Raw genomic sequence first — 26,150 nt, 5'->3', positions numbered from 1 at the left:
GCTACACCGCTATCTGTATGAACATGGAAATATCTACACCACTATCTGTATGAACATGGAAATATCTACTCCGCTATCTGTATGAACATGGAAATATCTACACAGCCATCTGTATGAACATGGAAATATCTACACCACTATCTGTATGAACATGGAAATATCTACACCACTATCTGTATGAACATGGAAATATCTACTCCGCTATCTGTATGAACATGGAAATATCTACACAGCCATCTGGATGAACATGGAAATATCTACACCACTATCTGTATGAACATGGAAATATCTACACCGCTATCTGTGTAAACATGCATACATCTTCACCGCTATCTGTATAAACATGGAAATATCTACACCGCTATCTGTATGAACATGGAAATATCTACACCGCTATCTGTTTGAACATGGAAATATCTAAACCGCTATCTGCATGAAAATGGAAATATCTACACAGCTATCTGCATATACATGTAAATATCTACACAGCTATCTCTTTGCACATGGAAATAACTACACCGCTATCTGTATGAACATGGAAATATATACACCGCCATCTGTATGAACATGGAAATATCTGCACGGCCATCTGTATGAACATATAAATATCTACACTGCCATCTGTATTAAGATAGAGATATCTACACCGCTATCTGTATAAACATGGAAATATCTACACCGCTATCTGTATAAACATGGAAATATCTACACCGCTACCTGTATAAACATGGAAATATCAGCACCGCTTTCTGTATAAACATGGAAATATCAGCCCCTCTATCTGAATGAACATAGAAATATCTACACCACTATCTGTATGAACATGGAAATATCTACACCGCTATCTGTATGAACATGGAAATATCCACACTGCTATCTGTATAGACATGGAAATATCTACACCGCTATCTGTATAAACATGGAAATATCTACACCGCTATCTGTGTAAACATGGGAATATCTACACCGCTATCTGTGTAAACATGGAAATATCTACACCGCTATCTGTACAAACATGGAAATATCTACACAGCCCTCTGTAGGAATATGTAAATATCTACACCGTTATCTGTATACACATGGAATTATCTACACCGCTATCTTTATGAACATGGAAATGTCTACACCTCTATCTGTGTAAACATGGAAATATCTACACTGCTATCTGTGTAAACATGGAGATATCTACACCGCTATCTCTATAAACATGGAAATATCCACACAGCCATCTATATAAACATGGAAATATCTACACTACGCTCTGTATAAACCTGGAAATATCTACACTGTTATCTCTATAAACATGGAAATAACTACGCCGCTGTCTCTATAAACATGGAAATATCTACACCGCTATCTGTGTAAACATGGAAATATCTACACCGCTGTCTGTGTAAACATGGAAATACCTACACCGCTATATCTATAAACATGGAAATATCTACACCGCCATCTGTATGGGTATGGAAATATCTACACCGCCATCTGTATAAACATGGAAATATCTACACCGTTATGTGTATAAAGATGGAAATACCTACACTGCTATCTGTAAAAACATGGAAATATCTACACCGCCATCTGTATGAACATGGAAATGTCTAAACCGCCAACTCTATAAACATGGAAATATCTACAGCGCTATATGTTGGAACATAGAAATATCTACACCGCTTTCTGTATAAACATGGAAATATCTACACCGCTATCTGCATAAAAGTGGAAATATCTTCACCGCTATCTGCATAAACTTGGAAATATCTACACCACTATCTTGTAAACATGGAAATATCTAAAAAAACTACTGTGGGAACATGGAAATATCTACACCGCTATCTATATAAACATGGAAATATCTACACCGCTATCTGTATAAACTTGGAAATATCTACACAGCCATCTGTAGGAACATGTAAATATCTACACAGTTATCTGTATACACATGGAAATATCTACACCGCTATCTGTATAAGCATGGAAATATCTACACCGCCATCTGTATGAACGTGGAAATGTCTAAACCGCCATCTCTATAAACATGTAAATATCTACACCGCCCTCTGTAGGAACATGGAAATATCTACAACGCTATCTGTTTAAACATTGAAATATCTACACCGCTATGTGCCTAAAAGTGGAAATATCTACACCGCTATCTGCATAAACTTGGAAATACCTACATCGCTATCTGTGTAAACATGGAAATATCTAAGCCACCAACTGTAGGAACATGGAAATATCTACACCACTATCTCCACAAACATTGACATATCTACACCGCTATCTGTATAAACATGGAAATATCTACACAGCCATCTGTAGGAACATGTAAATATCTACACCACTATCTCTATAAACATGGAAATATCTACACTGCTATCTGTATAAACATGGAAATATCTACACCGCTATCTGTATAAACATGGAAATATCTACACCGCTATCTGTGTAAACATGGAAATATCTACACTGCTATCTGTGTAAACATGGAAATATCTACACCGCCATCTCTTAAAACTTGGAAATATCTTCACCGTTATGTGTATAAACATGGAAATATCTTCACCGTCATCTGTATGAACTTGGAAATATCTACACTACCATCGATATAAACATGGAAATATCTACACCGCCATCTGAACATGAAAATATCTACACCGCCAACTCTATAAACATTGAAATATCTACACCGCTATCTGTATAAACATGGAAATATCTACACAGCTATCTGTGTAAACATGGAAATATCTACACCGCTATCTGTGTAAACATGGAAGTATCTACACTGCTATCTCTATAAACATGGAAATATCTTCACCGCCATCTGTATGAACATGGAAATATGTACATCGCCATCTGTATAAACATGGAAATATCTACACAGCTGTCTCTATAAACATGGAAATATCAACAACGCTATCTGTATAAACATGGAAATATCTACACCGCTAACTGTATAAACATGGAAATTTCTACACCGCTATCTCTATAAACATGGAAATATCTACACCGCTATCTGTATAAACATGGAAATATCTACACCGCTATCTGTGTAAACATGGAAATATCTACACCACTATCTGTGTAAACATGGAAATATCTACACCGCTATCTGTACAAACATGGAAATATCTACACAGCCATCTGTAGGAATATGTAAATATCTACACCGTTATCTCTATACACATGGAATTATCTACACCGCTATCTGTATGAACATGGAAATATCTACACCGCTATCTGTGTAAACATGGAAATATCTACACCGCTATCTGTGTAAACATGGAGATATCTACACCGCTATCTCTATAAACATGGAAATATCCACACAGCCATCCATATAAACATGGAAATATCTACACTACGCTCTGTATAAACATGGAAATACCTACACCGCTATATCTATAAACATGGAAATATCTACACCGCCATCTGTATGGGTATGGAAATATCTACACCGCCATCTGTATAAACATGGAAATATCTACACCGTTATCTGTGTACACATGGAATTATCTACACCGCTATCTGTATAAGCTTGGAAATATCTACAATGCTATCTGCGTAAACATGGAAATATCTACACCGCTATCTCTATATACATGCAAATATCTACACCGCTATCTGTGTAAACATGGTAATATCTACACCGATATCTCTGTAAACATGGAAATATCTACACCGCTATCTCTGTAAACATGGAAATATCTACAGAGTCATCTGTATAAACATGGAAATATCTACACCGCTATCTGTGTAAACATGGAAATATCTACACCGCTATCTCTAAAAACATGGAAAGATCTACACCATTATGTGTATAAAGACGGAAATATCTACACCGCTATCTGTATAAACATGGAAATATCTACTCTGCCATCTGTATGAACGTGGAAATGTCTAAACCGCCATCTCTATAAACATGTAAATATCTACACCGCCCTCTGTAGGAACATGGAAATATCTACAACGCTATCTGTTTAAACATTGAAATATCTACACTGCTATCTGCCTAAAAGTGGAAATATCTACACCGCTATCTGCATAAACTTGGAAATACCTACACCGCTATCTGTGTACACATGGAAATATCTGCACCACCAACTGTAGGAACATGAAAGTATCTACACCGCCAACTCTATAAACATTGAAATATCTACACCGCTATCTGTATAAACATGGAAATATCTACACCGCTATCTGTGTAAACATGGAAATACCTACACCGCCTTCTGTGTAAACATGGAAATATCTACACCGCCATATGTATAAACATGGAAATATCTTCAACTCCATCTGTATTAACATGGAATTATCTACACTGCCATCTGTATGAACATGGATACATCTACACCGCTATCTGTATAAACATGGAAATATCTACACCGCCATCGGTAGGAAAATGAAAATATCTACACCGCCATCTGTATGAACAGGGAACTATGTACACCACCATCTGTATCAACATGAAAATACCTACACCGCCATCTGTATCACAATGGAAATATCTGCACCGCCATCTCTATAACAATGGAAATATCTAAACCGCCGTCTGTATGGAAATGGAAAAATCTACACCACCATCTGTATAAAGGTGGAAATATCTACACCGCTATCTGTGTGAACATGGATATATCTACAACGCTATCTGTAAAAACATGGAAATATCTACACCTCCATCTGTATAAACATGGAAATATCTACACCGCCATCTGTAGAAACATGGAAATATCTACACCGCCATCTCTATAAACATGGAAATATCTTCACAGCTATCTGTATAAACATTTAAATATCTACACCGCCATCTCTATAAACATAGAAATATCTACACCGCCATCTGTATGAACATGGAAATATGTACACCGCCATCTGTATAAATGTGGAAATATCTACACCGCTATCTGTATGAACATGGCAATATGTACACCGCTACCTGTATTAACATGGAAAATCTACACCGCTATCTGTATAAACATGGAAATATCTACATCGCTGTCTCTATAAACATGGAAATATGTGCGCCGCTATCTCTATAAATATTGAAATATATACACCTCTGTCTCTATAAACATGGAAATATCTACAATGCTATCTGTATAAACATGGAAATACCTACACCGCTATCTGTATAAACATGGAAATATCTACACCGCTATCTCTATAAACATGGATATATCTACACCGCTATCTCTATTAACATGGAAATATCTACACCACTATCTGTATGAACATGGAAATATCCACACCGCTATCTGTATAGACATGGAAGTATCTACACCGGTAACTGTATAAACATGGAAATATCTACACCGCTATCGGTATAAATGTCTGTATTTGCTCTTAATTTATACCCAAGGCTGGGATGTTTCATATGATAAAAAGACCAAATACAGAAATAGACTATATTTGGTCTGGCAATTGATCTCTGCAATAATCAAACCTCAAAGACAATCAAACCTGAAATCTAAGCTACATATTAAATAGCTTGGTTTTTAGGTTGCACGTTGCTGTGTATGCTGGCTTCATAGAAAATGCAAGTAGCAATGGCCATTTTTTAATAGTCATTAGCCTTGAAGCTCTCCTACTTTTGAATCACATAGAAATAGAAATCAAATCTCACTATATTTTTTTTTTGAAACAGGGTCTGGCTTCGTTGCCCAGGCTGAAGAGCAGGGCATGATCTTGGCTCACACCTCTGCCTCTCGGACTCAAGCCATCCTCCCACCTCAGCCTTGGAGTAGCTGGGACCACAGGCATGTGCCACCATACCCAGCTAATATTTTTATTTTTGTACAAATGGGGTTTGTCATCTTTCCCAGGCAGGCCTCAAACTCCAAGACTCAAGCAATACACCTGCCTTGAATTCCCAAAGTACTGGGTTTACAGGCGACAGCCACTATGCCCAGCAACTAAACTTCTAAAAATCAATTTAACATAAAATTATCTAAGCGTGCAAGGAAAGATAAGAAGCCTAAGGAACCAGTGAGTTGAAGAATAAATGCAGTTTAAATCATACATGTAAACAACATGATGTGATGTGGTAGGAATCATCTAACATGCTTTAAAGCATGAGTAAAAGGTCTTTACTTAGAAAACTGGATCTTAGTTTAGGATATCTTTAGATAAGAGTATGAAAAGTCATATCATATTGATAAGTAAAGTGCTTCCTTTGGCTAATTTTAAGGATAGGACATTTACTTTCATATAATTCATAGGAATCTTAGACTTAAAAATAAAATTTCCCTTCTCAAATCCTTACTTTCATACATTTTTTGCATTTCTTTCACTTTTGTGTTAATGGCCTATGTCTCAACATATTCTATTAAGCCTTCTGGAAACACATACTTTGTTTCCAGCCTCTTCAGAGAACCATCACTCCAATTCCTAGGCTTCTGAAGAAGCAGACCCAAGCTTATAGTTATTACATATTTCCAAATCTAGGTGACCAACAAAAATTGATACTTTTCCCATCATACCTTTAAGTTAATAATCAGGTGTATGCTGAGAGGTAAGGACCCAAGAGTGTTGGTTGTCTAATTCTGCAGCTGTATAAACAAATCTTAATGCTTGAAAATATTCAAAGGTTATTCTCACGTTGATTGTTGGTAACTATGTGTAACAACATGAAAAGAAAAAAAAATCAAAGAATTACGTCTGAGGATAATACACAATCTCTAAGGGTAAGAAGAGCAACAAAAATTCTGCTTCAATTACCACTGAAATAATATATTTATCCTGTAAAATCTATGGTGGCTGGTTGTAAAAACTAGGCATTAGCAAACTGATAAAGACTTTTTAATGAAACCATTATGAAACATAGTTTTTAAAAAGTTAAATACACCCACACCAGTTTTTCACATTCTTTGGGCTGCTTTAATGCTGCCATTAAATAATTGATTTAGTTGTGACATAGATCCTATGTTCCATGGAGTCTACCATTCATAAAGATGCAATGTAAGGTAACAAAAATATAAATTGTGTGTGTGGGGGGGAGAAGTCAAGAGTATTTTTATGTGACAGAAGTTAAGTTGTTATCAGTGTAAAATAGTCTGTTACAAATACAGGACTCTGTATGTTAGTTTCACTAACCAGAAAGAAAGAAATTACAGCAGATACACACACACACACCAAAAAAGGGAAAAGAAACAAAGCTTAGCACCACAGAAAACCACCAAACTAGAGGGATAAACAATAAGAAAGGAAGAAGTGAACAAGTAATCTAAAAAACAACTAATGAAATGATAGAAGGAAGTCCTAATTTATCAATAATAAACTTGAATAGAAGTGGATTAAACTCTACTTAAAAGATATAAAGTGGATGAATGGATTCAGATAGCAAAACCCACCTATATGCTGCCTACATGATACTTACCTCACTATTAAAGACAAATAGACTGAAAGTGAAGAGATGGAAAAATATATTTTATGCAAACAAATGAAAAGCAAGCAGGAGTAGCCACAGTCATGTCATATTTTAAAAGGCTTTAAATAAAAAAACTATATAAAAAAAGAATGTCACTGTATAATGAAATGATAAAAGGCCCAATTCAATAAGAGGACATAACATATATATTACTTAGGTGTAACTATATATGTACCCAACACCAGAACAACCAGATATATAAAGCAAATATTAGATTTAAAGGTAGAGATAGACTGCAATACAATATTAGTAGGAAATTTCAACACTCCACTTTAAAAATGGACAGATTCTATGAAGAGAAAATCAACCAAAAAATGACAGACTCAAACTATACCATAGACCAAATGGACCTAGCAGGTAAAGAAGATCTCACCTGATATGGTTTGGCTGTATATCCCCACCGAAATCTCATCTTGATTATAGCTCCCATAATTCATACATGTTGTGGGAGGGAACCAGTGGGAGATAATTGAATCATGGGGGCGGTTCCCCCATACTGTTCTTGTGGTAGTGAATACGTCTAACAAGATCTGATGGTTTTATAAGGGGGAACCCTTTCACTTGGTTCTCAATTCTATTTTGTTTGCTACCATGTAAGATGTGTCTTTCGCCTTCCATCATGATTGGGAGACCTCCCCAGCCACGTGGAACTATGAGTCCACTAAACCTCTTTTTCTCTGTAAATTACCCAGTCTCGGGTATGTCTTTATCAGCAGTATGAAAACAGACTAATACATCATCCAACAGCTGCAGAATACAAATTATTCTCAACTGTACACCAAACATTCTCTAGGACCAATCATACATTATGACACATAATAAGTCTTAACAAACTTAAGAAGACAGATATCATATGAAGTATCTTTTCTGATTCCAGGGATATAAAGCCAGAAATCAACAACAGGAAAGCCCTTGGAAATTTTATAAAAACATGGAAATTAAATAGCACGCACCCAAGAAATCAATAGGTCTCATTAAGACATTAATAGGAAAATTTCAAAAGTCACTGAGACAAGTAAGAATGAAAATCCAACATACCCAAACCTATGGAACGTAGCAAAAGCAGTTCTAAGAGGGAAATTTATAGCAATAAAAGCCTACACCAAAAAAGAAGAAAGATTTTCAAATCACAAAGCAAAATTATACACTTCAAGTAACTAGAACATCAAAAACAAACTAAACCCAAAATTGGTAGAAGGAAGGAAATAATAAAGCTCACAGCAGATATAAATGAAACAGACACTAAAAAATATTTCAAAAGATAAATAAGACAAAGTGTAAAGGTAAAACTGACAAACCTTTAGCTAAACTAAGACAAAAGGAGAGAAAATTCAAATAAATAAAAGATGAAAAAGGAGACATTACAACTGATACACCACAGAAATAGAAGGGATTGTAAGACATTACTCATAACTATATGCCAACAAATTTGATAGTGTAGAATAAAATGAATAAATTTCTGCACACATACAACTACCCAGATTAAATTGTGAGGAAATATAACATCTGAACACATCAAGAATGAGTTTGGAAATTGAATCAATAATAAAACATCTTCCATCAAAACAACAACAACAACAACCAACACCCAGGACCTGATGTCTTCACTGCTGAATTCTACCAAACAGTTAAAGAATAACTACCAATTCTCCACAAACTTTTCCACAAAAGTAATGAGGAAGGAATACTTCCATACTCATCTTATGAGGCTCGCAACATCCTGATTCTAAAACCAGACAAAGACACGCACAAAATGAAAATAACAGGCCAATATTCCTGAAGAACATAGATACAAAAGTTCTCAACAAGATACAAGTGAACTGACTTCGACAGCACACTAAAAAGAGTATTCACTATAATCAAGTGGGGTTCATCCCAGGGATGAAAGGATGGCTTAACATGCACAAATCAGTAAATATGATACACCACCACAATAGAAAGAAGAACAAAAACCATGTGATCATTTCAACAGATGCAAAAAGAACACTTGACAAAAGTCAACATTCCTTTATGATAAAAACTGTCAAGAAAGTAGGTATAGGAGTGTACCTCAATGCAGTAAAGGCCATAGGTGACAAACCCACAGCTAACATCTTATTTATGGTGAAGAGTTAAATGCTTTTCCTCTTTGATATGGAGGAAGACAAGGATGTCAACTTCTACCACTTCTATTTAGCATAGTACTGGAGGTCAGAGCCAGAGCAATTAGACAAAAGAAATAAATAAGAGGGATCCAAACTGGAAAGAAGGAAGTCAGATTGTTTCTGTTTGTAGAAAATGTGATCTCACATACATATGTATACATCTATATATATGATCATATAGATATATATGATCTCTCTCTCTTTAGGGTTCTTTCTATATATACTTATATAGAGTGAGAACCCTAAAGACTTGACCAAAAACTACTAGAAATCATAAATAAATTCAGTAAAGTTGTAGTATACAAAATCAACACAGAAAATTCAGTGGTGTTTCTATACACTAATAGTGAACTATCTGAAAAAGTCATCAAGAAAGGAATTCCATTTACAATAGCTACCAAGAAATCTGCAGATAAATTTAATCAAGGTCGTGAAAGATCTCTTCAATGAAAACTATAACACACTGATGGAAAAATTTACGATACACAAAAAATGGACACTATATACTCATGGAATGGAAGAATTGATACTATTGAAATGACCATACTAACAAAATGTCCTACAGATTCAATGCAATCCCTATCAAAATACCAATGAAATTCTTCACAGAAATAGAAAAAAATACCCTAAAATTTGTATGAAACCAGAAAAGACCCCAAATAACCAAAGCAATCCTGTGCAAAAATAACAAAGCTGGAGGCACCACACTACCTGACTTCAAAATATACTACAAAGCCATAGTAAGCAAAACAGCATGGCACTGCCATAAAGCAAACACATAGACCAATGGAAGAGAATATACAGCTCAGAAATAAATTCTCATACCTAAAGTCAACTGATTTTCAAAAAAGGAGTCAAGAGCACACACAGGGGTAAAGACAGTCTCTTCATTAAATGGTACTGAGAAGATTGGATATCTACATGTGGGATAATGAAATTAGACCCCTATCTTTTACCTTATACAAAAATCAACTCAAATGCGATTAAAGACCTAAAGGTAAGATTGAAAACTATGAAAAACTACTAGAAGATAACATGTGGGAAATTCTCTATAACTTTGGGTTGTACAAGGATTTTTTAAATGAGACGTCAAAAGCACAGGCAACAAAAGCAAAAATAGATAAATGGGGTTTCATCAAACTAAAATGCTTTTGCACAGCAAAGGAAACTTAACAGAGTGAAAAAACAACTTACAGAATGGGATACAATATTTGCAAACTATACATCTGCTAAGGAGTTAATGCCCAGATTATATAACAAACTTAAACAACTCAACAGCAAAAACATAAATAACTTATTTAAAAATGGGCAAAACTGGGAGGCTGAGGCAGGCGGATTGCCTGAGGTCAGGAGTTTGAGACCAGCCTGACCAATATGGTGAAATCATTTCTCTACTAAAAATACAAAAATTTAGCCAAACATGATGGCGTGTGCCTGTAACCCCAGCTACTCAGCAGGCTGAGGCAGGGGAATTGCTTGAACCAGGGAGATGGAGGTTGCCGTGAGCCCCGATTGCACCACTGCACTCCAGCTTGGGCAACAGACCAAGACTCCTTCGCAAAAAAAAAAAAAAAAAAAAAGGACAAAATAAACTAAAAGAAATGCCACAAGAGAAAATATAGAAAGGGTCAAGACGAATATATAATAAAATCATGTTCAACATCACTAACCATCAGGGAAATGCAAATCAAAACCGCAATGAGATACCAGTTCACCCATTAGAATGGCTATTAGCAAAAAGGTAAAAGATAACAAGAGTTGGCAAGGAAGTGGAGAAAACGGAACACTTACGCACTGTTGATGGGGTTGTAAACTAGTACAACCATTAAGCAAAACTTTATGGAAGTTCGCTAAAAAATAAAAAATAAAAAAAAAAACAATCATTCGATCACATAACCCAGCAATCCCACTACTGGGTATATATCCATAGGAAATGAAATCATTGTGTTTGAAAAATATCTGCACTCTTATGTTTACTGTAGCACTATTTCTAATAATCAGATATGGAATCAACCTATGTGTATAAAAACAAACAAGTGAATTATATATATATAATATATATTATGTATATTATATATAATACATATTATGTATATTATATATAATATATTATGTATAATATATAATATATTATATATTAATATATTATTAATATTAATGTATTATATATTAATATTAATAATATTAATAATAAATAATAAGTATTATTTAATAATTATTAATAATTAATAATAATTAATAATAATTAATACTAATATTAATATATTATTAATATATAACATATATTATATGTATAATATACATTATATATTATGTATATTTTATATATAATACATATTATGTATATTATATACATAATATATATTATGTATATTATAATATATATAATGTATAATGTATATAATATACGTTATGTATATTATATATAATATACATTATGTATGTTATGTATATTATATATCACATATAATATATATTATTATTATATATAATTATATATAATTATAATTATAATTATATATAATTTTATGTGTAATTATAATTATGCATAAAATTAATTATAATTATATATAATTTTATGTGTAATTATAATTATACATAAAATTATATATGTATATATATATATATATATATGGACACACAATGAAATACTATTCAGCCATAAAAAAAGAATGAAATTCTGCCAGTTGCAACAACATGGATGACCCTGTAGGATACAATGTTAAGTGAAATAAGCCAGACACAGAAAGCAAATACCGCATGATCTTGCTCATATGTGGAATCTTAAAAAAAAAAATGTTAATAGAGAAGTAGAGTAGAATAGTGGTTACCAAACAGTGAGGAAGAAGCGGGGAGGGCAAAATGGAGATAGATTGGTTAACAGTTATGAAATCACAATTATATAGGAAGAATAAGTTGTAGTGTTCTTTGCAAAGCAGGGTGACTATAGTTAAAAGTAAAGTATTGTATATTACAAAGTATCTAGAAGAAAGGATTTTGAAATTTCTTATTAAAAAGAAATGATGAATGCATGAGGTAATTAATACACTAACTATCCTTATTGGATCATTAGACAACATACATATTCATTGAAACATCAAATTGTATCCTATAAATCTATATAATTACAATGTGAAAATTTTTTAAAAATAAATTAATGAATTAAATAACAATTTTAAAATGTTCTCAATCACCAATGCAAAGTTTAGGAGCTTTGTTCTTGACTCAGCCTTAAGACTGAAAACTAATGTGTTAGAAATATTTGTAGATCCTCTCAATTTTGAAAGAATCCTAGCTAAACTACTGAAATATAAAATATATTCTATGGAATATGCTCTTAGGTATATTCTTAGGTGAACTCTGCTTTTAGATGAAGCTTATAAAAATGAAAAACGTATCTGAAATAAAATTTTAAAGTATTTGGAAAATTACAGCTTAATCTCTTAAAGACAAATTTTCTGTACAGTAACCTTTTTATGTGCTTTTGAAATGGGGTATACAATTATTTTCCCTGATGTGAGACAAAATATAGAAAGTTGGCATTTTATCTAAGAAGTTAACTTAGGAAGAAAGAGTGAGAGGCAGAGGAATGAGGGAAGAAAGGAAGGCTGATGATGGGATACCTTATCAAGTTGCCTAATGCTGTATTGGAACCTAATAGGCCTTCTAAGGAGTTTTATTACATAATGCAAGACTCCTCAATCTGGGAGGAGGAAAGGGACACCTACATGAGCATCCCACCTGCTTAAGTAAGAGCAGCCACAAACTGTGGGCCATTCCAGGTAAGTATCATATCACACCTGCACCAACTAGTCAAAGCCTGGGTCAAAGCCTGTGCAGAACTGATCGCTACAGCAGAGGCTAAAACAAGAAATGGGGCTAAGAGAGTGAAAAGCAGTGCCCATATGTATCCAAAAACAGGTTGAAGATATCTTTAGGAAGGAACAGATAATTTTTTTTATTCATACAATAACAGATGCATATGAACTCCTCGACTAGTCACCCATTCCTGTCAGCCCTTGGGCTTCATAACTAAATCATTCTTCCTTTGTAATCCAGTCCCACATTTTCAGCTATCTCTCTATGTTTATTATCTGAAATATTTCTTTGCTCTATACTCTTCCCCTAGTCTTCAACCAATTTCTTTCTTTATTGTCCCAACCCACAGACTGTTATTTCCACTTTGATGTCCCATAGAAGCTTCAAGGGTTTGAAATACCTAAAAAAACAACTCATCTTTCTCCCTAAAACTCCCTCTCCTTCTCCCACTTCAAAATTTCAACTAATGGCTCCCCCTGTTATTCCCACCAGAATCCTGAATGATCCCTGTTTCTCCTCATTCACTCCATACATGTAAATCTCATTAACGTTACTTTCTAGATATTTCATGAATCCTTTCCATTCATTCTGTACTAGAAAGTGTTCCCAGTTTAGACCCTGGTGGTTGGTGGCCTCTTACCTAGGCGCTCTCTCTCTCTCTCTCTCTCTCTCTCTGTGGGTGTGGGTGTGGGTGTGTGTGTCCTGAGAATTTATTTACTTCTGGTTTTTGTTTGTTTTTTAGTATCCAGAATCTACAGGGAACTTAAATCAATTAGAAAAAAAAATAACCCAATTAAAAAATGGGCAAAGGACATGAACAAACACTTCTCAAAAGAACACATACAAATGGCCAACAAATACACGAAAAAAAAAATGCTTAGAATCACTAATCATCAGAAAAATGCAAATCAAAACACAATGAGATACCATTTCATACTGGTTGGAATGGCTATTATTAAAAAGTCAAAATACAACAGATGCCAGCAGGGCTGTAGACAAGAGGAAGTGTCTGTATATTTTTAGCTATAGCCCTACTTCAAACGTGTCCCCATTACAGCCAAAAGAGCGGCCTATCTAAAGGACTGTTCTGATCAGCTCACTTACCTGACTGAAACCTTCAGTGACTCCCATGGCCTGCAGGTCAATGCACTAATTCATGACTATAACATCTGAGATATCCTTGATCTGGCTACTGGTCTAGCCCTCTCTGACTCACGCTTTATAAACCATGCATTCTGGAACTTTTTAGTTGTTTCCCACATCAGCATGCTACTTCCCATCCATGTAGATTTGCAGAGACCTCCTCATCTTTTTAATTCCCAGTTCCCACTCTCAACATGGGCCATCTCCTACCCACACTTCAAAACCTAAGCAAAACAACACCTTCCGTGACACCTCCATGCTGAGTCAGATGCCATCCCCTTTGTATTGTAGTTCTTTGCTTGTGTGCCTTTGTCTCACTTTGTTCTCTTTAAAATAAACTCCATGAGGACAATGATCACCTGCTATTTGTGTTAATATCTGCACCTAGTGGCATAGTGTCTGGAGTATAGTAGGATCTATTTTCAAGGAAAAAAAGATTATATCTATACCAATAGACATGAATTAGCGCTTTTTTTTTTTTAAAGATAAGCTCCCTTTGAACTAAGTCAATGTTTACAAGAAGAGTTATACTAAAAAGTTCACTTTTGCTGCTTACGTTTCATTTATTTCAGGCAATTAATTCATTGTTATTGGTAAATCGATACTTTTTATTGATACTGAAAAGAGAGAAATAAACTAATGACTATCTCTGTTAGAGTAGATTTGTTCATATCTATCAGTAAAATGTTAATTATCTGAAAGTCAATAATAAAACATAAACTGTGATCTTAAATGTTTTTTAGGGGCTCAAAAATAATTAGAATTCATGTCAGCATATAAAAAAAGATCAGAGTATTTTTAAGATATGATAAAATTTTATTTTAGTTTCTTAATAGGGATTTTTGTGACCTTATAGAGTTCAACTAATTATAATTTTAAAAATAGGATTTATAGAGTTTTAGAATTAGAAACAATTTATAGATTATTTTATTTTTCTTTTGAGGAATCAGGTCATCAGAAGATCAAGGAACACCTATAATGTCACTAGATCCTAATTTAATTTAAATTTTAGAATCCAGGTATTCTAACTCCTGTCTTGATACTATTTCTACTTTATTATGTTGCTTCCCAGGGCTTTAAAAAATAAAAGCTGGGAAATTACATTTGCTTTGCATATACAGCACCAATTATCAAATTCAGCATAAAAGCATAACATGTATACATCAAAAAGAAAACATAAAAACTTCAAATTAAAAGCATCTCAAAACAATTGAATATAATAGGGAAACCTTATACAAATGCAACACTCCCCCATTAATAAAAAGAAACCAATTGGAGAAAAAAGAAATTCAATATAAACATGTTTGAATATAACCTAATTCATTTTAATCCAATGCTTCAAATTGAAAAAAATTAGCACTAGTGTTATTTTCCTTTATCATTACAATCTTGCTTTTCATTACATTATGCTATGTTTTGTATTAAACATAAAATCAATTTTTCACCTTAACACATGGTAGAAATACAGAGTCACCATATTGGAAATCAGTAGAAAGTGTCTTTGTTTCTACTTTTTTTTCTTTGAAAAAGCTTTGGGAAAAAAAATCATTTACAATGTTTAATTTTAATAACTTAAAGAATGTAATTGATTTTTGTTTGTTTTTGACATGGAGTTTCACTCTTGTCACTCAGGCTGGAGTACAATGGCATGATCTCGGCTCACTGTAACCTCCACCTCCCAGGTTCAAATGATTCTCCTGTCTCAGCCTCCCGAGTAGCTGGGATGACAGGCACTCGCCACCACACCCGGCTAATTTTTGTATTTTTAGTAGAGATGGGGTTTCATCATGTTGGCCAGGCTGGTCTCAAACTCCTGACCTCAGGCGATCCGCCAACCTCGGCCTCCCAAAGAGCTGGGACTACAGGCGTGAGCCACCGTGCCCAGCCAATTGAATAGTTTTTAACTCAGAGGATAAATGCTTGAGGGGATGGAAAGCCCATTCCTCATGACGTGATTATTTCACACTGCATGCCTGTATCAAAACATCTCATGTACCCCACAAATATATAAACCTCCTATGTACCCACAAAAATTTTATAAAATAATGAAAATATTTTAAAACTAAAAAAAGGGTTTTTTAATTAAGCAACTTTATTTAAATAAAATCATTCTTCCTCATCCTCAGTCCTGGGATCTACCAGAAAGAATTAGCAACATCTTAAAGATGACAAAGTGTTAAAGATAAGCTGCTATTAAGTAAAAGTGTGAAGTGTGGAGGGGACAAGCTGGATGCCTGAACCATTTTGTTCTATCTTTAGGACAGTGAAAGAGCAAGAAGCAGGGTTGGGTGGGGGACACATATTCTGTTGAGCATTGTCACCACTATATTCACTGAAATTCATCTGCATGCTTGTATGTATACTTTTGATTCGCCTGATACACTGAAAATTATATGAAATTGTTCTCTATTCTTTAGATAATTATAATCTAAGTGCTAATATGAAGCTTAGAATTTATATGAAATATGTATGCCCACAACAAGACATTTCAGCTATTTCCTAGATAATAATCTCACTTCACCCTGCACAAAACAGGCACATGATCATGTCACTCTGACCTGGTTTGAGTCCAAGGAGGCTTTTGTTTTTAAAATAATTTAGGTTAGTAGTTAAAATATGAACTTTGGGCCAGGAGTGGGAGCTCATGCCTATAATCCCAGCACTTCGGGAGGCTGAGGCGGGCGGATGACTTGAAGTCAGGAGTAGGAGACTGGACTGGCCAACATGCTGAAACCCCATCTCTACTAAAAAAAAAAAAATAGAAAACTTAGCTGGGTGTGGTGGCGGGCACCTATAATCCCAGCTACTTGGGAGACTGAGGCAGGAGAATTGCTTGAGCCTGGGAAGTGGAGGTTGCAGTGAGCAGAGATCTTACCACTACACTCCAAAACAAACAACAAACAAAAAAATTCTAGAGTCACACTGAAAATCTTAACAACCTGCTTCTACTACCCATTTTTTAATTTTTATTTTGACCTGATTTTAGATTGATAGCAAAATGCACAAATAACACAAAGTGCCCCCTATGTCCCTCACCCTACTTCCCCTAATGCTAACATTTTCAGAGCCATCCTTATTTGCTCTATAAAAGAGCAGAGTTCTCCTTTTAGAGATTTGGAAAGATTATTAAAAGATAAGTTACAAAATACAGTACCTGACACGTATAAAATATTAAATAAATACTAGCCATGCTTAATTATTTTGTTTTAAGTCTATATGAGTCAAGTTTTAGTAGAAATATGGGCTAGAAAATAAAACAGAAAGCGGGACTCTGTGATCCGACTTGGGCTTATAGAACAGACTGCACTAGTTTGTTCTCATGCTGCTAATAAAGTCATACCCAAGACCGGGTAATTTAGAAAGGAAAGAGGTTTAAGGAACTCACAATTCCACATGGCTGGGGAGGCCTCACAGTCACGGCAGAAGGCAAAAAAGAAGCAAAGGCACATCTTAAATGGTAGCAGAGAAGAAAGCTTGTGTAGAGAAGCTCCCATTTTAAAAGCATCAGATCTCGTGAGACTTATTCGCTACCAGGAGAACAGTAGGGGGAACCCGCCCCTATGATTCAATGATCTCCACCTGACTCCATCCTTGACATGCGGGGATAATTACAATCAAGGTGAGATTCGGGTGGAGACACAGCCGAATCATATCAATGACTAATGAGAGTTACGTCCAGAACCTAATGAAAACCTGTCTGAGGCCACATTCCCTGTAAAGCAGATTTGAGATAGAGATTTGTGTAGAGAATATTTAACTGGGTAAAATCCTAGGAACCAACAACTGTGGCGAAAAAGCTGAATTGGATAAAGGGAGTTGAGATGTGAGGCAGTCACAACAAATACCTCAGCTAATCTCAAGGGGGAGCTGAGAAGCTGGGGCGACCCTTCAGAGTTGCCCTAAATTGAGGCAGGAGTATGGAGTTTTAATACCTTTCACTGGCCATTCTTCAGATACGAGTTGTCCCCAAGGATGGACATCAGCTTGACAAGTTATTAATTAGATCTCCTGAGAATAAATTCTAGAGAGAATCAGCTGAGAGGCATGATTTGCCAACACTCCCAATAGCTGGGCAAACTTCAGTTTTGAGGGAGGATTTGGGTCACACACAAAAGTCTCCACAACCAATTATTCATGGGAAATTCTATGTAGGCAGAGCTATTTCATGGCCAGTTAATCAAAACTACATAATCTATTTGGTTAAGCAAAAGAAATTAAAAAGATAAAATAAAATCTATGTATTAACACTCAAAAGTTTTTTAATGCATTTGCCTTGCATTTCGTATGTTTTGCCTTGCCTTTTATATGTTTTGCCTTGCATTTGTTTATTTGCTTTTAAGAACCTTTAGAGAACAATAATTACTAATATAATATGGAGTAGCACAGCATAGACGAGGGAAGCTAACTCTCTCCCTTTTCCCAGAACCTGGAACAGCTAAAGATCCTAAGCATTGTCAGCTTTGGTATCTGACATAGTTTGGATGTTTGTCCCCTTCAAATCTCACGTTAAAATGTGATCCCCAATGTTGGAGATAGATGCCTCCTGAATGGCTTGGTGCTGTCCTCTTGGTAATGAATGAGTTCTTACCCTGTGAGTTCATGCGATATCTGGTTGTTTAAAAGAGACTGACACCTCCTCCCTGTCTCTCTTGCTTCCTCTCTCACCATGTGATATGCTGGTTTCCCTTCACCTTCCACCATGATTGGAAGGTTCCTGAGACCCTCCCTGGAAGCAGGTGCCAGTACTATGCTTCATGTACAGTCTTCACAACAAGGAGCCAAATAAACCGCATTTCTTTATAAATTACCCAGCCTCAGGTATTTCTTTATAACAATGCAAATGGGCTAACAGAGTATCATTCATGGACAGTGAGTGTATTAGTCAATTTTCATGCTGCTGATAAAGACATACCCAAGACTGGGTCATTTATAAAGAAAAAGAGGTTTAATGAATTCACAGTTCCACATGGCTGAGGAGGCCTCACAGTTATGGCAGAAGGCGAAAGGCGCATCTTACATGGCAGCAGGCAAACAGCAAATGAGAACCAAGTGAAAGGCGAAAGGGGTTTCCCCTTATAAAACCATCAGATCTCATGAGACTTATTCACTACCACTAGAACAGTGTGGGGAAAACTGCCCCCATGATCCACTTACCTCTCACTGGGTCCCTCCCACAACATGTGAATTATGGGAGCTACAGTGCAAGATGAGATTTCAGTGGGGACACAGCCAAACCATATCAGACAGTAATAACTTTCAATTAAATATAGCTAGACTTTCTGTCAGTGGGTCACAGCAGTCTAGAGAACACATTGAAAAACTCTGGGAACAGCAGATATAGAGGTCAGATCTAGAGATTTTGAACAAAGTTTAGTGCTACAATGCATTGGTGACCACAGACAAAAGGTGTCTGTTGTTGTTATAGTTTGTTTTCTGTCTTGTTTTTCATCATGGGAGGACAAAAAGAAAAAATGGGGGCAATGGTGAAGGAGAAATGAAAAAGACCTGCTTTTCTATGGGTGGAAGTGACTAAACGAGAGAATAAATTTGGATCACACAACAAATGCAAATCAAGTTAGAAGCATGAAAGGCATGATTAAGGCCATGGTTCTAATAGAGATCAGCCAGCGGAACCAGGATCATGCCACACCGAGAGAGGCTGCAGAGCCATTGCCTTCTCTCCTGTCAAAGCTAAATTAATGAAATGGAACTCACAGAAGCACTATGTAATCAAATATTGGTGGGACACAAGCAAATTCTGAAAAAGTTTCATTGATCAGTGATAATATCTTTTGGTGTAAATATCTCCTCAAAACATTTCAGGAAAAAAAAATAAAGCTATAATTTTACTTTAGAAATATTTAACTTTGTTATACTAGTTTACTTATTTTTTACCTAATACTTCTGATATATTGTTATGTAGGTTAAAGATGCTCGATTCATGCCACTGTGGAAACCACACATAATTTAGGCAATAATGCAAATTCTTTTCAAATTCTTTTATCAGTGTATTCACTTTATTTTTATTTCAAACACAATACAAAATTACAGGATGCTATCAAAGTGATGCTACAAAACCCCACTAAAATTTTTTCAATTCTTCAAATCACACACTTACACACACACACACACACACACCACATGCATTCCCCGTACAGACCTTTTTTTGGGGGGCCTGAGTAAATAATTGCATTTTATTTTCAATTTTTCATTTTGAAATAATTAAAGACTTACCAAAAATGTTGCAAAACTACGTGCCTTTTTGAAGTAAAGTCTTGAAAAAGTTGTTTGGTATATCCTTTATAGTAATAAAAGAAAACACGTGTATATTCTGTTGATTAAAGGCATGCTGAGATCGTCAGACATGTGACTTCATCAGAGACTCCAATATAGAGCGCAGCTGTAACGACATCCTAAGAGTGTTCTAACTGAAATGTGTTGGAAGAAGGTTCTAATTTTTTTCAACCCTTCTCAAGTTGGCACTCAGCAGATTTCCACTCTATAAAAGTAACTCCTGCTCTGCAACTAATGTTCACAGATAAGCTCCAAACATATTTACAGCTCCATTTAAGTATAATGTACACACAGTAAAATTCACCCTTTTCAATGTGCAATTTAATGGGTTATGGCAGATGAATATCATCATTTGACCACAATCATGATCAAGATACAGAAAATCTGCATCATCACAAAACGTTTTCTTTTGCTGTTTTGCATTTGATCTTTTCTCCATTCCTGAACACAGGCAACCACTAATCTGCTTCTGTTTCTACAGTTTGCATTTTCTAGAGTATCCGATTAGTGGAATGATACATTGGTGTCTTTCATGTCTAGCTTCTTTCACTGAGCATAATGCTTTTGATATTCATTTATATTGCTGTTGTATCAGTTTGCTCCTTTTTATTGTTGAGTGGTACTCCATCTACAACTGGTTTATCCATTTACAAGTTGATGGACACATCTGCTATGAACTTCAAGGATGAGGCTTGGTACGGATATGTTTTTATTTATTTTGAGTCGCAGTGGAATTATTTGGCTATATGATCAGTACTAAGTTTAACATTAAAAGAAACTGCCAAACTGCTTTCCAAAATGTCTGTACCATTTTGAAGTCCCACTAGCCAGGTGTGAATAGCAATTCTTCACATCATGTGGTATGGTCAGTTCTGCTCGTGTCAGCCACTCCAGTGGGTGTACAGTGGTACCTCAATGTGGTTTTAACTTGCATTTCCCTGATGACGGGTAACGTTAAGTATCTTTTCATTTGTGTATTGGACATCATCTCTTTTTAAATTAAAATATCTGTACAAATATTTGGCCCATTTAGGTCAAAATATTACGTTAAATGAGTTATTTGTGTTTTGTTATTTAGTTTTTTAGTTATGTGTACATTCTAGATGAAAGTTCTTTATCAGACATATTTAAAATTATTCTGTCCCAATCTATGGTTTGCCTTTTCATTTTTTGATGCTATGTTTTAAGTTGCAAAAGTCTTAATTTCATGAAGTCCAACTTACTATTTTTTTCCATTTTCATCCATCCTTTTCTTATCTAAAAAATTTTTAGCTATAGTAAGATTATTAAAAATTTTTCCTATTCAGTAAGCTTTATACATTTTATATTTACATTATGTATAAAATACATGTTGAGTTAATTTGAGGATATGGTGTGAGGTAATTCTGAAGTTCATATTCTCCATTTAATATCCAATTTTAATAGTACCATCTTTATAAAGACATTGATTTCCTTATTGAAATATTTTGGCAACTTTGGCCATGTAAGGCAGGATATATTTCTAAATTATTTATTCTGTTTCACTGATATATATGTCTTCTTCATGCCAGTAAGTTTACTGTACTGTTTAGTGTAGCTTTATAATATGTCTTGAAATTTGGAAAGTTTTCCAACTTTATTCTTCTTTCTAAAACATGCTCTGGCTATTCTAGGACTTCTGCATTTAAAAAAAAAATTAGAATCAGCTTTGTAATTTCTCCAAAAAGGCCTATAGGTTTGACTGGGATTGTGCCAAATCTGGAGATCAGTTTCAGAAGAATTATCATCTAATAAGTATGACATGTATATTTACCAATGAACTTGATACATATTTCTACCTATTCAATCTCTCGTATTAGTGATTTAGAAATTTTGGATCAGCATACCTTTTATTAAATTTATTCTGAATTATTTTATTATTTTTGAGGCTATTATAAGTTAAATTGCTTACATAATTTTATTTTCTAATTGGTGTTGATTGTGTATAGAAACACAATTGATTTTATTTATTGATCTTTCATCCTACAACTTTGTTAAATTCACTTCATACCTCTAGCACACTTCTGCAGATGCCTAAGGATTTTCTATGTATATGTTTACATCACGTGAGAATAGTATTTTTCTTTCTTCCCAACTTGGGTGTCACTTATTTCTTATTTTCTTTTCTTTTCTCTTTATTTCTTTCTTCTTTCTGTCCATTCCTCCTTCCTTCCCTTCTTTCTTTCTCCCTGTTTTAGAATCAGTTTTGTAATTTATCCAAAAGGACCTATAAGGTTTCATGGGAATTCCACTGAATCTAGAGATCAATTTCAGGAGAATTATCATCTCATAAGTATTAAATATTTATCAATGAACTTGGTATATATTTCCACTTATTTAATATTGAATGCAATACTTTAAAGAACTAGGGAGAGAGGACATCATTGCATTTTTCATAATCTTATGTAGAAAGTATTAAGGCTTTCACCATTTTAAGTAAGATGTTTGCTATAGATTTTTTGTAAACACATAATCAGTTTGAAAATGTACTTTTCTATCCTCAGTTTGCTGGGAGTTTTTAATTTAAAAAATGTGTTACATTTTGTAAATTCCTTTTTTGCATCTATTGAGAGTGTCACGTGATTTTTCTTTTTTCTGTCAGCATGGTAGATTTTCAGTTGTTGAAACCAACTTGAGATAAACCCCACTTGGTTAAAACACATTATCATTTTTAAATATTCCTAGACTCAATTTGCTAATATTGTATTAAGAATGTTGCATCTAAGTTCATAATGGTTATCAGTCTGTCATTTTTGAGTTGTGATATCTGTATTTGTTTCTGATATCGAGAGAATCCACGTAAAACATCTACTTCTGTCATCAGTAATAATCTGACCAGGGATAACACCAACAGTTAGAGAGGAACCTGTCATTACCTGTGGCAGCAGAGATATCAGAGATTCCAAAAAGAAAAGCAAGGTTAAAATTTCAAATATAATCACATGAAATATCAGAAAGCCAGGGGATAGAAATATAGGAGAGCAAAATCTTAGAGGTCAAAACAAGTAGTTAAGTACTGCACATGATAATAAAAAGTAAAATCTTTTCCTAAGGCAGAGCCTGGCTGCTGCCTAGCTTCTTTGACAATTCTTGGTAGGCTTTCATGGCTTTATAAGGGCTTATACTTTAGGTAAAGTTATAGTCAGGGAAACGGTGGGTGTAGGTTGGCTCTGTAGAAATGAAGCATTACAGGAGCACTGCAGTGAGAAAGAAACTGATACTGATGATACTTCGGTCACACTAATAATACATGCTAATGATAATCATAGCAATCATGGTAATGACAGAAAATATATATATAATATTAACATGCTTCTATTTGCACATATACATATGTGAATAGAAACATTGATTTAAAGACATGAAAGTATAGAAATAGCCTACACCTGATAAAGATATGCTCATACACAATAACAAACCTCAGTATAAACAGAGATTTTGATGTATCACAGAATTCTGCAATAGATCACAATTTTGACACTATGGGAAGTGTCATTTTCAGAACTTTTCTTTATCTCCATTATCTCCATTCTCTATTTCCAACATTCCTGGAGACTGAACTCAAGGATCAGTAAATATTCTCAACCTTAACCATAGCAGACTTCATTCATCCCATATATGCTTGTTATTTTTCCCCATTGACAGAAGGCATTGTACCATGAAATATACAACATATCTCTGACACACCTGACGAAAACAAACAATGGGGAAAGATTGACTATTTAATAAATGGTGATGGGAAAACTGGCTAGCCAAATGAAGAAAGCTGAAAGTGGACCCCTTCCTTACACCTTATAAAATAATTAACTCAAGATGGATTAAAGACTTAAACATAAGATCTAAAACCATAAAAACTCTAGAAGACAACCTAGCCAATACCATTCAGAACATAGGCATAGGCAAAGACTTCACGACTAAAACACCAAAAGCAGTGGCAACAAAAGCCAAAATTGAGAAATGGGATCTAATTAAACTAAAGATAGCTTCTGCACAGCAAAAGACACTATCATCGGAGTGAACACACAACCTACAGAGTGGGAGAAAATTTTTGCAATCTATCCATCTAACAAAGGGCTAATATCCAGAATCTACAAGGAACTTAAACAAATTTACAAGAAAAAAACAACCCCATCAAAAAGTGGGAAAAGGATATGAACAGACACTTCTCAAAAGAAGACATTTATGCGGCCAATAAACACATGAGAAAAAGCTCATCATAGGCTGGGCGTGGTGGCTCACGCCTGTAATCCCATCACTTTGGGAGGCCAAGGCGAGTGGATCACAAGGTCAGGAGTTTGAGACTTGCCTGGCCACTATGGTGAAACTCTGTCTCTACCAAAAACACACAAAAAAACTTTAGCCAGGCGTGGTGGTATATATCTGTAATCCCAGCTACTCAAGAGGCTAAGGCAGGAGAATTGCTTGAACCCATTAGGTGGAGGTTGCAGTGAGCCGAAATTGTGCCACTGCACTCCACCCTGGGTGACAGAGTGAGGCTGTCTCGAAGAAAAAAATAAAAAGCTCATCACCCCTGGTCCAATGAGATACCATCTCGCGCCAGTTAGAATGGCAATCATTAAAAAGTCAGGAAACAACAGGTGCTAGAGAGGATGTGGAGAAATAGGAATGCTTTTACACTGTTGGTGGGAGTGTAAATTAGTTCAACCATTGTGGAAGACAGTGTAGCAATTCCTCAAGGATCCAGAACTAGAAATATCATTTGACCTAACAGTCTCATTACTAGGTACACATCCAAAGGATTATAAATCATTCTACTATAAAGACACATTCACACATATGTTTATTGCAGCACTATTCACAAGAGCAAAGACTAGGAACCAACCCAAATGCCCATCAATGATAGACTGGATAAAGAATATGTGGCACATATACACCATGGAATACCATGCAGCTATAAAAAAGGATGGATTAATGTCTTTTGCAGAGACATGGATGAAGCTGGAAACCATCATTCTCAGCAAACTATCACAAGAACAGAAAACCAAACACCACATGTTCTCACTCATAAGTGGGAGTTGAACAATGAGAACACATAGACACAGGGAGGGGAACATCACACACTGGGGCCTGTCAGTGGGTAGGAAGGAAAGAGGAGGGATAGCATTAGGAGAAATACTTAATGTAGATGACGAGTTGATGGGTGCAGCAAACCACGACAGCACATGTATACCTATTTCACAAAACTGCAAGTTCTGCAAATGTATCCCAGAACTTAAAGTGTATGTATGTGTGTATATATATATATACACACAAATGTAAACGTAAATGTAAATAAATTGAAAATG

Source organism: Gorilla gorilla, chromosome 23, assembly GCF_029281585.2.
Source record: "Gorilla gorilla gorilla isolate KB3781 chromosome 23, NHGRI_mGorGor1-v2.1_pri, whole genome shotgun sequence".
Lineage (NCBI taxonomy): Eukaryota > Metazoa > Chordata > Mammalia > Primates > Hominidae > Gorilla > Gorilla gorilla.
This window is presented reverse-complemented; position numbering follows the sequence as displayed.